Here is a 12,933-nt window from a genome sequence, read left to right as displayed (position 1 = left end):
CCCTTTCAGAGTGACATTCAACAAACAATCACCACTACAAAAATTCTAACCTTGTCTGTGGTGGGAAGATATTCTCTCACCCACAAGGATGCAGCCCACAAGAAATGCATCCTAAGTTGCTTTATTTTGGCAGTTAAATGAATTATATATATATATATATATATATATACATATATATACACACATTTTTTTTTTTTCTTTTTAAAGATTGGCACCTGAACTAACAACTGTTGCCAATCTTCTTTTTTTTGGTTTTCTGCTTTATCTCCCCAAACGTCCCCATACATAGTTGTATATCTTAGTTGTGGGTCCTTCCACTTGTGGCATGTGGGACGCCACCTCAATGTGACCTGAACGAGCAGTACCATGTCCACGCCAGGATCTGAACTCTGGGCCGCCACAGCAGAGTGTGCGAACTTAACCACTCAGCCATGGGGTCAGCCCCAATATATATATTTTTAATGGAAAATATGCTACTTGCTACAATAAAGCAGAGAAAATTCAATGACAAAATGGGATGTTGTTTGTGGTATACTGAAGTACCAGATTCTGTCATCTACACTGAAAATGACATGAAAGGGCAAAGAAGAATGACCAAGGATGAGGAGTGCCATCCTGCCCCCCAGAGTCAAAGGTGTGTCTGCTGAACTCCCCCTCTAAAGGGCCAGGAGTGCGTGTAGAAGAAGTAAACGTAGAGCCTCTAAGCGGGATAAGGCGGACAACGGTAGCCACTCCAAGCAGAAAGAATAAGCCTTTCTAGGAAGTCTGGCTGAATGTAGGGGAAAGGCAAGGCACAGCAGAAGGCACGGGCACCGACCATGTGGTGCCTGGAGAGAGGAGGAGTGGAGGGGCAGAGCTGCAGAACCAGAACAAGCCAAATGGGTGGTCAGCACATGAGGACAGACTGTCCACTCTGGTAACAGCCCTCTTCCCCCAGAGACCGGATTTCTGTGCTCCTTGCAGTCACGAGGCCCCTAGCCCATGTGCACTTGTATTAGTAACTGCACTTTTATTCCATCCCCACGCTGACCAACATCTTGATTATGCAGCCAGGGTAAGCGGAAGCTTGTGGACATGGATTTCACGTGGTAAAGAAACCTCTGACCTTGAACCCAGAAGAGCTGTGAACCACAGTTAGACACATACCACAGCATTTACTTCAGGTCTCAGAGATCACCAGGCATGTACTCCCAACTCCTTTTGTACTTCATATAATCAACCTAATTCTTAGTGTCCTAAAATAATGCCTTGTACCTGGATCACAAGTGGTGGAGTGGGAAGGTATGAGCTGAGCTGGGCTGACCACCTGGTGGGAAATGTAAGACTTGTGAAGTGGAAATACAGTTTAACTTATTAATTGACACTAACAGGCCTATAATAAAGGCAGAACCTGTCAGCTAAATAAACAAACAATAACTTGTTACTGCCATTTAGTGAACCATTTTATAAGAGGCTTCCCTAGTGTAATCCCACACCTGGCTAGCTTACAAATAGGCTCTAAACAACAAAAAGGATGATGAGAGCAGGTGCTTTCCTCGTTGAGAGAGAGAAGCCTTCGTGTCACTGCTCTCGTCTTTACAGAAACTTAATTGTGGCTTCCTGTGCTCTCTGATCTGTCCCTATCATCTTCACAACATCATCTCTCCTAAGCAACCTGTGGCACATTAGAGAAGCTTTCAGGATCGTTCAAAGGGACAGGAGAAACCAATAGGGCATAAGAATTCCTTAGGGACTTGTTTTTTGATCCCCCAGTACTATCTGGAATCCTGGAAAACCAGAGAGATGTACCAGAAGCTAAGAAAGGTGTGCAGCTCTTACCTCTCCCGTTCAGATTGTGCGTGTCCATGAACCAGAACGTCTAGCCACAGTTTGCACCTTGCTCGACATAACTCTTGTCCATCGAGTCCACCATCACGGTCATCTCCTGTTGGGTGCTGCTCAATGTCGTCTTCCACTCCTCGGCTCCTTCCTGAGGACAAAGAGTTCATTATATAGACATGCATGTGAATGGAAAATGGGGCACTAAAATGTGTACTGACGGTGATCAGGAATAACTTCTATTGAATTAACTTTATTCATCCATAACACTGATTTATGATCAGGTTCTCTGCCAACTGTAGAGACACAGAGATGAAAAATATCTGCTGCCTATCCTCAAAAAAACCCACGGTGATATTAGGAGTGTACAGACTAAAACATTACTTTCTGTTTCTCCTACTATAAGCTAAATTAAAATGACCAACGACCCTAGTACAATGCAATCATAATTTACTGATGTTTCCAGAGTTAACTTTTTACTAAATTATTATCTACATTGCCATATTCAATGTCAAAGAGTAGATCTCCCTAGTAAATATTTTCCAAACAAAACTGAAATAATCCAAGGATGAATCTAAGGGGCATATGGTAGAACTAAAGAGCAAAACTAGGCGAGGCGTGAAGACAGTCTAAGTGGAGGGCGTGCATACAGGGAGCAGGCTGTGACACAGCCTACACAGCACAAGAAACTCACACCTCAGGATCACTGAGGGCATATCCTGAACTCTCAGATGGTGATGACACTGGACAAATCCCAAATGAACCCAAATAACTTCCACATCTAGGCTGGTTATCAGAGCAGAGGGTAAAAAAATGTCATCTTGTTGGTTGGCTTCCTTAGGAAGTTCAGCAGAGGAATAAGTTCCCATGTTCCTTCCCTCAGTGGAAGAGAATGCAGAAAGGTCAAGGAAGGCAGAGATTTCCAATTCTTTAGGAGACATTTTAATCCTGGGCTGTGCATCCTGCTCATTGACCACCAAAAGCTCATAATTTGAAGTTAAAGATACCTGGACAAAAGCCATAAAAACCTAAAGGAAACTGACATATACAAAAAAGGATAAAACAAATTTTTACAGTTTTTACTACAGGAGGTTGTTTTATGCACCCAAGACATGCAAGAATAGAATTAGAGATGCACAAGGATAAGGTACAAAGTGAGAAGATTTAAGAAGACCATAGCACCATAACAACAAAAATCTTATGTCCTAAATTATTCTAATTCTAGTACCTGGCAGCATTTACAAAAGAACATGTGAGCTATTTCTAGTAAACCATCTTGACTCTGATTGGCCTACAACACAGCAGAATTTAAAATAAGCCACATAATCAAAATCACCCCCATTATTAGGTGATTGCTAATGCAATGTAAGGCACTGACATTAGACCATATGGATAATCTTTATTATCATTTCCAAATGCCACATAATCCAAATGCTTTCTTGCCTGTAGTTACAATAATCTTATAATTGCATACTATGAAAACAGGTGGGTTTCATCAATAAGTTGCCCTTTTTATTGCTAAAAATTGTTGAGAAAAAGACTCATTTTTAAACAGAAAACTGAAAATCATCTCTAACTTCCATGACTGTGTTAAAGTTGTAAAGATTTTGGAAAGTAAGCCACCGTGGCTCCTCTGGGAGCCGGCATTCCTCCCTCACCAGCATGCAGACCATGATCATCTTCTCAGCGCCCCTTCTTCCAGCCAACCACGTTAGTCTGAGCACCAGAGTTTGGGCCCAGACATTCTCAACAGGTGTTCTGGACACGGGCAACATCAGGCTCAAGCTCCACGGCTGCAATGACAGTAATACTTTTTCTATCCACTTCTGAATCTGTCACTTCATGGAAAAGCATTCTCAGGCCAGGTCCTCCCAGCAATACTGAAGTAAAGGACTGAGATAATGAGGGTAATTAGCTCCATAATTCAGGCACAAGATCTTCTTTTTGCTGAAATTTCTTTGATTTGCTTTAGACTGATTTATGCAGATAACTGCCTCAGTGTTCTCTTTTGTTCTGCCTATGAAGAAATGCTTATTCGAATTCACCAAATTTTTCTGTCCTTGTTTGTATTCCTCTAATCCTTACAGTTAGGAAACGACAGTGAATATGCTTGGTTTTGTTGGTGGTGAGAGGTGGTGGTGAAAGAGGGAGATGTGTGCACCAACAACAGCTAATAAGCTTGTACTAGAAAAGATATTCCTCTTTCTAATCCTCCACTGTGAACTAATTTCAGTGATGTCAAGCTACACACTTCATTGCTGATCATCTTTATGCACAAAAGCAGCCCATTAAAGATTCCCGAGAGCCTGGTCAAAGCAAACAGAGGTGCAGTCAGAGACTCACAGCTTTAAGCTCATAACCATTAAGCACATACTGTTTGCCCATGAATCTTCTTGAAAACCTGGCTCACGTGTCCTCAGCAAGCCTTCCTGAGTTAACATTATGCTTTAACCACATTTTTACTTTCATCAGATGTCTCAACCACAAATGTCTCACCTGGGTTAGGCAGGTCATCTAAGTGAGTAAAGTAGGTGTTAGACAATAAGGAGCCACGGAGACTGGGGAAACGGAAGGGGAAAATGGCCACTCAGCTCCAGCAGATTGATGCCCCATGGAGGTCCAAGATGTAAATTCCCGGAGAAGCCAGAAATCTAGATTTTATGAGAAAACATTTTAAGTGTTGTCAAATTTGTCAAACTAAAAAAATAAAACACTGTGTGGCCCAAAGTGTGTGGGCACTTTCTGTTCTCCATTAACAGCGCTTTGACTCTTAATTGTATTCCAACAGAAAGGAGTGGAAAGTAACATATAGTGCACAACGACTGTATGACAGTTCCCTCGAAGTGTTGTCTCGTGTAATCCCAGCAACCTTGCAAGAGTTATTCCTACTTCCTATTTTACAGATGAGGGACTGAGCCTCAAAGAAGTAACTTGTCCAAATGGTAGAGCTGGGATTACACCCAGATGTAGATCCCTCTCACCCCAAACATACTCATTCTAGAACAATGTGCTATCTCTGGTAAGTATTTTCTTAATTTACATTTCCTTAAAAGTTATAATTATCAGCAAATTGCTTTCAAGTATGAACATTCTATCATCCCATAACTAAATATTATGCTTTGAAAAAGCAGGATTACATTACTACCACCTAGTCAATGCCTTGTTGTTAGTGCTGTCAACTTGACTCTGACTCCTAGTGATCCTGCGGACAGCAGAGTGGAACCCCCCCTCGGTCTTTTGCACCATCCTATCACCTTCCAGCTCTATGTTAGAAAATGCTCTGCTGCTATTCATAGGGTTTTCATGGCCAATTTTTTCACAAGTGGGTGGCCAGGTCCTTCTTCCTAGTCTATCTTAGTCTGGAAGCTCTGCTGAAACCTGTCCACAATGGGTGACCTTGCTGGTATTTGAAATACCAGCGGCATGGCTTTCAGGATGACAGCAAAATGCAGCCACTACACTATGACAACCGATAGATGGGTGGTGTGGTGCCCTGATCAGGAAACAAACCTGGGACAGGGTAGTGAGACCACTGAATCTTAACCACTATACCACTAGTCTTTACACAAATTCAATATGCTTGTTAATTGAATTAATTGTCATCATGCCAAAGCATCAGTAAGGAGAGTTTTTCTATAACCTATTTTTCAAAAGTAGTTTGCCTGGTCATGGAGGTTTTGAGTTGTTGCTTGAGATTTTCATTTATTCTTACTCACTGCTAAATGCGGTAGCCCATACTTACAGAAGGTTGAGAAAGGTCAGATTTAGAAATGAGGCTTGAAAATAACTGTGGATAAATTAGAGTTTATTTCTCTTTTGGGCTTTGTGTTTTACCTGTATTTTTTTTTCAAGTGAAAACTTTGAAAACTGTCAGAAAAACTTTGTGAGCTTAATGAAATACAATTATTTTGTGCAGAGAAACTCCTAAAGTAGAAGCAACTTTCTTTGCAATCTTATCTAAAGACACAAGTAAATTTATTTTCCATGTTGATTTTTAACAAATGGTGTATCTGAAATATTTTAATCTTTAATCTCCAAACTTAGACTACACGAATTTCAAAGACCGTTACTAGTAGTAGTAGTAATAATAATAATATTAATAATAATAATACAATATCCTACCAACACCTAAAAATGGATCATAAAAAATTAGAGAGGACGCCTGGTTTATGGTCCAGCATGTAAAGAGCTTGGAAGTTACCATTCTGTCCTAACAACTAGTAAAAAGCTGAACGAACTGAAAAACAACTCATTTCAGCTTTGTTAGATAACTGAGGTCACAGGGCAAACTGCTGCCCCCAAATTACAGAGACAAACTGGTGGATACAGAGAGTGACAGCTCATCAGAGCAGAAACCCATGAGCAGAAATCTCTGTGAGAACCAGCACCAGGGTAGGAAAATCTAAACTGTAATTGGCAAATTACTGGAGGTTCAGTATGGACAAGTCTGAGACTTAAAAACTCCAGGGGGGTTTAGTCCTAGAGGGACCCCCACACTTTTGTGAGTTTTACCTCTAGGAGCCCTACCAGGTCCTCACAGTAAAGATTAGAGAAAAAAGTCTCCTCAGGCTTCTAACAAGCTGGGGGCTAGTAGTCACTTGAAATACACCCAGAAGATTCTGTGCTTCTTAAACGGGCTTGCTCTCAAGAAAACACTATTTTACTAGAGCCTAACCTGCTCGGGTTTTATCAGAGCCTAACCAATCTGGGAGAAGGAAAATACGCAAGTCTAGCTCCCCGCAGGCATCCTCTCCCACGCAAAGGGAACTACTGAGAAGCACTGTGAAGGTCACAGCCCAGGGGCACAAGTTCACTAAAAGAATGAGCCATAATCATAGCACTTAACAGAATGCCTTTGCCTCCCCTGACACTTTACTATCATCTTACTAAAGATCTTTCACAGCTGTTCTTTCTACCTGGTACATCAAGTCTGGATGTCAGTAAAAATTACAAGGCATACTAAACAGCAAAAAACACAGTTTGAAAGGACAGAGCAAGCATTAAAATCAGACTCAGATATAACAGGGATATTGGAATTATCAGACTGGGAATTTCAAATAACTATGCTTAATATTCTAAAGGCTCTAATGGAAAAAGTAATAACATGTAAGAACAGATGGATAACATAAGCAGGGAAAGAAATTCTAAGAAAGGATCAGAAGGAAATGCTAGAGATCAAAAACACTGTAACAAAACTAAGGAATGCCTTTGATGGGCTCATTAGTAGAGTGGATATGGTTGAGGAAACAATCTCTGAACTTGAGGATATGACCACAGAAACTTCTAAAATTGAAAAGCAAAGAAAAAAGACTGAAGAACAAGAGAAGAGAATACCCCCAAGCTGTGGGACAACTACAAAAGGTGTAATATGTGTGTAATGAGAAACCAGAAGGAGAAGAAAAAGAGAAAGAAAACAGAAGCGATATTTGAAGCAATAGTGACCAAGAATTTTCCCCAAATTAATGTTAGATACCAAAACTTAGATCTGAGAAGCTCAGAGAACACCAAGAAGGGAAAATGCCAAAAAACCTAGATCTAGGCAAACCGTTCAAATTTCAGAAAGTCAGAGTAAAGAAAAAGTCTTGAAAAAAACTAAAGCAAAAAACCACCTTACCTATAGAAGAGCAAAGATAAGAACTATATCTGATTTCTCCTCAGAAACCACGTGAGCAAAAAGAGAGCGGTGTGAAATATTTTAAATGTTGAGAGAAAAAACCCACCAACCCAGAATTCTGTACTCTGAAACTATTCTTCAAAAGTGAAGGAAAAATAAAGACTTTCTCAAACAAAAATTGAGGAAATTTGTTGCTAGTAGACCTGCCTTGCAAATGTTAAAAGATGTTCTTCAGAAAGAAGGAAAACTATATATAACTCAGAATTCGGATCTACACAGAGAAAGAGCATTAGAGAAGGAATGAATGAAAGTAAAAATAAAAACTTTTATTTTTCTTATTCTTAATTGATTTAGCAGGTAAGTGTTCAAAGTAACAGCAACAATATACTCGATGATTATAGTTTACGTATAAATGAAATGCATGACAACAATGCTATAAAGGACATGAGAGAGGAATTAGAAATACTTTGTTATAAAGTACTTACTCTATCTGTGATGCAGTATAGCCTTATTTGAAAATGGATGTGGATTACTTGTACATGTATATTGCTAATTCTAGGGCAAACCTAAAGAAAATTAAAAAAAAGAAACTAAGAAAGGAGAGAAAATGGAATATAAAATGCTCAATTAAAATCACAAAGGCAGAAAAAGAGTAGAAGACAAAAACAGGAACAAAGAAGATGGGCAACAAATAGAAAACATTAAAAATATAGTAGAACGTAATCCAATGATATATAAGTAATCACTTTAAATGTCAATGGTCTAAATACACCAATTACAAGACAGAGATTGTCAGAGTGGATCACAAAACAAGACCTGACTAATATGTTGTCTACAAGAAACCCACTTTAAAAATAAAGATATATATACATTAAAAGTATAGGGATGGCGAAAGATATATCATGCTAATAATTAATCAAAAGAAAGTAGGAGTAGCTATATTAACTTCACAAAGAGCAAATGTCAGAGCTAGGGAAGTTATCAGAAGTAAAGATAAGCATTACATAATGATAAAGGGGTCAATTCTCCAAGAAGACTTAAGAGCATCAAAAATATGTGAGGGAAAAACTGACAGAACTGCAAGGAGAAACAGACGAATCCACTATTATACTTGGAGACTTCAACGTCCTTCTATCAGGATTGGACAGATCCATAAGGCAGAAAATCAGGAAGGACATAACTGAACTTTACAGCATCATCAATCAACTTGCTACAACTAACATCTATAGAATACTTCATCTGACGATACTAGAATACACATTCTTCTCAAGTTCACAGAGAACATTCACAAACACATACCACATTCTGTGCCATAAAACACACCTTAAAAAGTTAAAAAGAATAGAAATAATGCAATGTTTGCTCTCAGATCACAATGGAATTAAACTAAAAATCAGTAAGAGAAAGACAGCTGGAAAATACCACAATATGTGAAGACTAAAAAACACACTTAACACATGGCTCAAAGAAGAAATCTCAGGAGACATTTAAAAAATATTTTAAACTACATAAAAAAAATCAAAATTTCTAGGATAGAGCAAAAGCAGTGCTTAGAAGAAAATTTATGGCACTGAATACAAAAATTAGAAAGCAATAAAGATCTAAAATCAATAATCTAAGCTTTCATCTAAGGAAAAAGAAGAGCAAATTAAATCCAAAGTAAACAGAAAAAAAGAAAAAATAAACATAAGAGAAATGAATGAAATTGAAAACAGGAAATCAATAGAGAAAATCAATGAAACCAAGAGCTGGTTCTTTGAAAAGATCAGTAAAAATCCTTTAGCTAGGCTATCTGAGAAAAAAGAAAGAACAGATACATATTACTGAAATCAAAAATGAAGGAGAGGACATCACTATAGATACCCTGGGCATTAAAAGGATTATAAAGGAAGGATATAAAGTATTCTGTGACCACAATTTGATAACCTAGATGAAAGGGACCAATTCCTTGAAAGACATAATCTATCAAACGTCACACAAATAGAAATAGACAATACGAATAGCTCTATTTCTATTAAAGAAATTGAATTGATACTTAATAACCTTCCAAAACCAAAAAGCACTAGGCCTAGAGGGGTTCAGCGGTGAATTCTACCAAAAATTTAAGGGAGATATTATAACAGTTCTTTACAAGCTCTTCCAGAGGACAGAAACAATGGGGATACTTCCTAATTCATTTTATGAGGTCAGCATGACCCTAATACAACAATCAGACAGAGATTACAAGAAAACTATAGCCTGTATCTCTTATGAACATAGATACAAAAATCCTCAACAAAATATTAGCAAATTGAATCCAACAATGTATAAAAAGAATTATACATGATGACTAAGTGGGATTTATGCCAGGTATGCAAGCCTGGTTCAATGTTCAAACATCAATTAATGTAATCCATCACATAAACAGGCTAAAAAATAAGACTCACATAATGATATCAACAGATACAGAAAAAGCATGAAACAAAATCCAACACCCATTCATGATAAAAAGCTCTCAGCAAATTAGGAAGAGAGGGGGAACTTCCTCAACTAATAAAGAACATCTACAAAAAACCTACACCTAACATCAAACTTAATGGTGAAAAATTAAAAGCTTTCCTGCCAAGATTAGGGACAAGGCAAGGATGTCCCCACCCCACTATTCCTTTTCAACATTATACTGGAAGTCTTAACTAAGGCAATAAGACAAGAAGAGGAGATAAATGGTATACGATTTGGGAAGGAAGAGAGAAAATTGTCTCAGCAGATGACATGATTGTCTATTTAGAAAACCTCAAAGAATTAACAAAAAAGGCTCCTAAAATTGACAAGTGATTATACCAAGGTTGCATAGCAATGTTAATATACAAAGGCCAATCACTTTTCTATATACCAGTAATAATATGTGGGAGTGGAATTTTAAATTAAAAACAAGACCATTTACATTAGTACCCTCAAAAATGAACTACTTAGGTATAATCTTAACAAATATGTACATGAGGAAAACTATAAAACTCTGATGATTGGGGCTGGACTTGTGGCGCGGCAGTTAAATTCACACGTTCTGCTTCTCGGCAGCCTGGGGTCTGCTGGTTCGGATGCCGGGTGCAGACATGGCACCGCTTGTCAAGCCATGCTGTGGCAGGCGTCCCAGGTATAAAAAGTAGAGGAAGATAGGCATGGATGTTAGCTCAGGGCCAGTCTTCCTCAGCAAAAAGAGGAGGACTGGCAGTAGTTAGCTCAGGGCTAATCTTCCTCAAAAAACAAAACAAACAAACAACTCTGATGAAAGAAATCAAAGAACTAAATAAAGGGAGAAATAATCCATGTTCATGGATAGGAAGATTCAGTATGAGGATGTCAGTTCTTCCTAACTTGATCTATGGATTCAATGCAATCCCAATCAAAATCTCAGGAAGTTATTTTGTGGATATCAACAAACTAACTCTAAGGTTTATATGGAGAGGCAAAAGACCCAGAATAGCCAATACAATATGGATAAAGGGAAACATGTTTGGAGGACTGATACTACACAACTTCAAGACTTACTAGAAAGCTACCATAGCCGAGACCGTGTGTTATTGGTGAAACAATAGAGAAAAAGATCAATGGGACAGAATAGAAAGCTCAGAAAGAGATACATACAAATAAGTCAACTGATCTCTGACAAAGCAAAGGCAATACAAGGGAGAAAAGGTAGTCTTTTCAACAAATGGTGCTTGAACAACTGGACATCTACATCAAAAAAGTGAATCTAGACACAGACCTTACACCCTTGATAAAAATTAACTCAAAATGGAAAAACATTTTGTTGAGAGTGATGTCAGCATCATGGTGGTGTGAGCTCTTCCCTTAGACTCTCCCCTCTAAGATACAACGAAAAGGACATTCATATACCAACAGAGGACATTCACACAACACAAAAGATGGATGAGAGACCCAGGAAGCCATATGTCTGAAGGTGGAAGTGCTGGACACCCCGGAGGAAGTGGAAAGAGATAAGAGGATTTCCTCTGCCTCCCTCAATGGCAGTGACCCAAGGTGCAGGACCACACTGGCTCTGAGAGGAGAAGTGGGAGAGGTGGCCCTCCACGGGTACATCTTGGCTCTCCAAGTTGCCTCATAGCCCATGGGAAAGCCTCAACAGAGATGGAGAGGATGTGGAGAAACTAGAATCCTCATGCACTGCTGGTGGGAATGCAAACTGGTACAGCCACTATGGAAAACAGTATGGAGATTTCTCAAAAAGTTAAAAATTTAAATACCATACGACCCAGCTATTCCACTACTGAGTTTATCCAAAGAACGTGAAATCAACAATTTAAAGAGAGTTACGCATCCCTATGTTTAGTGCAGCATTATTCACCTAGCCAAGACCTGGAAGCAACCCAAGTGCCCATCGACTGATGAATGTATAAAGATGTGGTGTATGCTTCAAACACAACTTATATACTCAATTTGACTTCCAGAAGTCGCTTGATAAACGATTCATTTCCACAACTGTCCTATAACGCTAACACCATTCTATTACCTCAGACTCTTACTAGCACGTTCTGCGCTTGCTCTTTCATGGAGACTAAAGTTCCTCTGGCTTCAAACCCGAAGCTTTGCCCATCCTGTGTGGGCTGCTCACAGCTTTTGCTCAAGACCCCGGCAAACAGGCGCCATAGTCGGCCGCGCCCAAGGACCCCAGGCCAGCGCTCAGCTGCTGCACCTGCTCAGCGGCTGGTGGATGAGCTGCTTCAGCTCAGAGGCTTTCTCCAGAGGCAGCGACATGCTGGGGCCGGCGCCTCGCCGCCAATTATCCCCGCTTCAGGCGCCCCAACCGCGCGGCGCACCCGCGCCGGCCCGGCAGCATCACTCTCGGCTGAGGACAAAGCCGGTGCGACCGCTCACCGAGAACAGCTCCCAGGCTGCGGCGGGGGCAGCGGCGCCCAACTCATTTTCAAACGGCGGCGGAAAAAAAACCTGGCCTTGGGGGCTGTCCGCCGCTCTGCCTGATCATCTCCGCCTGCCGCTCGCCTTCCCTCGGGCTCCCCACTCCGCGACCTCAGGGCACCCCATCTCCTTGCCTTGATAGGGTCTCTGGATGCACTACCCGCCTCCTTATCTCTTTCCATCTCGGAGTCCCTTTCGTCCCTCCAGACCGGCAGGTAGCTGGACGAGCCCCTCAGGACCCCGCGCCGCGGCACTCGAAGGACCCCGCCCGCCTGGTCCCGCCCAGCCCGCGTCGCGGGAGGCTCTAGGGACTCGGCGCACTGATACCGCGTTGAGCTGGCAGTTCTGAATGATTCTGCTGCGGCCGTGGATGTACAGATTTCTGTTTGAGACTCGTTTTCAGTTCTTCCTTGTGTATACACAGAAGTGGAATTGCTGGATCATATGGTAAATCTATTTTTAATTTTTAAATTTTGAGGAATTGCCATATTGTTTTTTACAGCGGCTAATGCCATTTTACATTCTCACCAACAGAAGACAAGGGTTCCAATTTATACAGCTATAAAAAAATAAAATTTGTAAAA

General features: G+C 40.3%; 1 long non-coding RNA gene across 6 annotated transcripts in view; it reads right to left on the bottom strand.

The window, feature by feature from the left end:
- The window catches only part of LOC103559431 (uncharacterized), a 46,854-nt gene extending 34,473 nt beyond the window's left edge, over window positions 1-12,381 (bottom strand). For 4 of the 6 annotated variants that reach the window (XR_011542633.1, XR_546972.2, XR_546973.2 and 1 more), the window contains exons 1-3: window positions 11,943-12,381; window positions 4,315-4,469; window positions 1,819-1,969 (exon numbers count right to left, since the gene is read on the bottom strand). This is a non-coding gene — a long non-coding RNA (uncharacterized lncRNA). The remainder of the gene's footprint in view (window positions 1-1,818; window positions 1,970-4,314; window positions 4,470-11,942) is intronic. The other 2 variants (XR_011542634.1, XR_546974.2) reach the window with 2 other exon arrangements.
- Between the last annotated feature and the right edge of the window lie 552 nt (window positions 12,382-12,933).

The sequence above is a fragment of the Equus przewalskii genome, chromosome 7 (assembly GCF_037783145.1).
Source record: "Equus przewalskii isolate Varuska chromosome 7, EquPr2, whole genome shotgun sequence".
Lineage (NCBI taxonomy): Eukaryota > Metazoa > Chordata > Mammalia > Perissodactyla > Equidae > Equus > Equus przewalskii.
The sequence above is the reverse complement of the archived record's forward strand: the minus strand, read 5'-3'. Positions and strand labels throughout refer to the sequence as shown.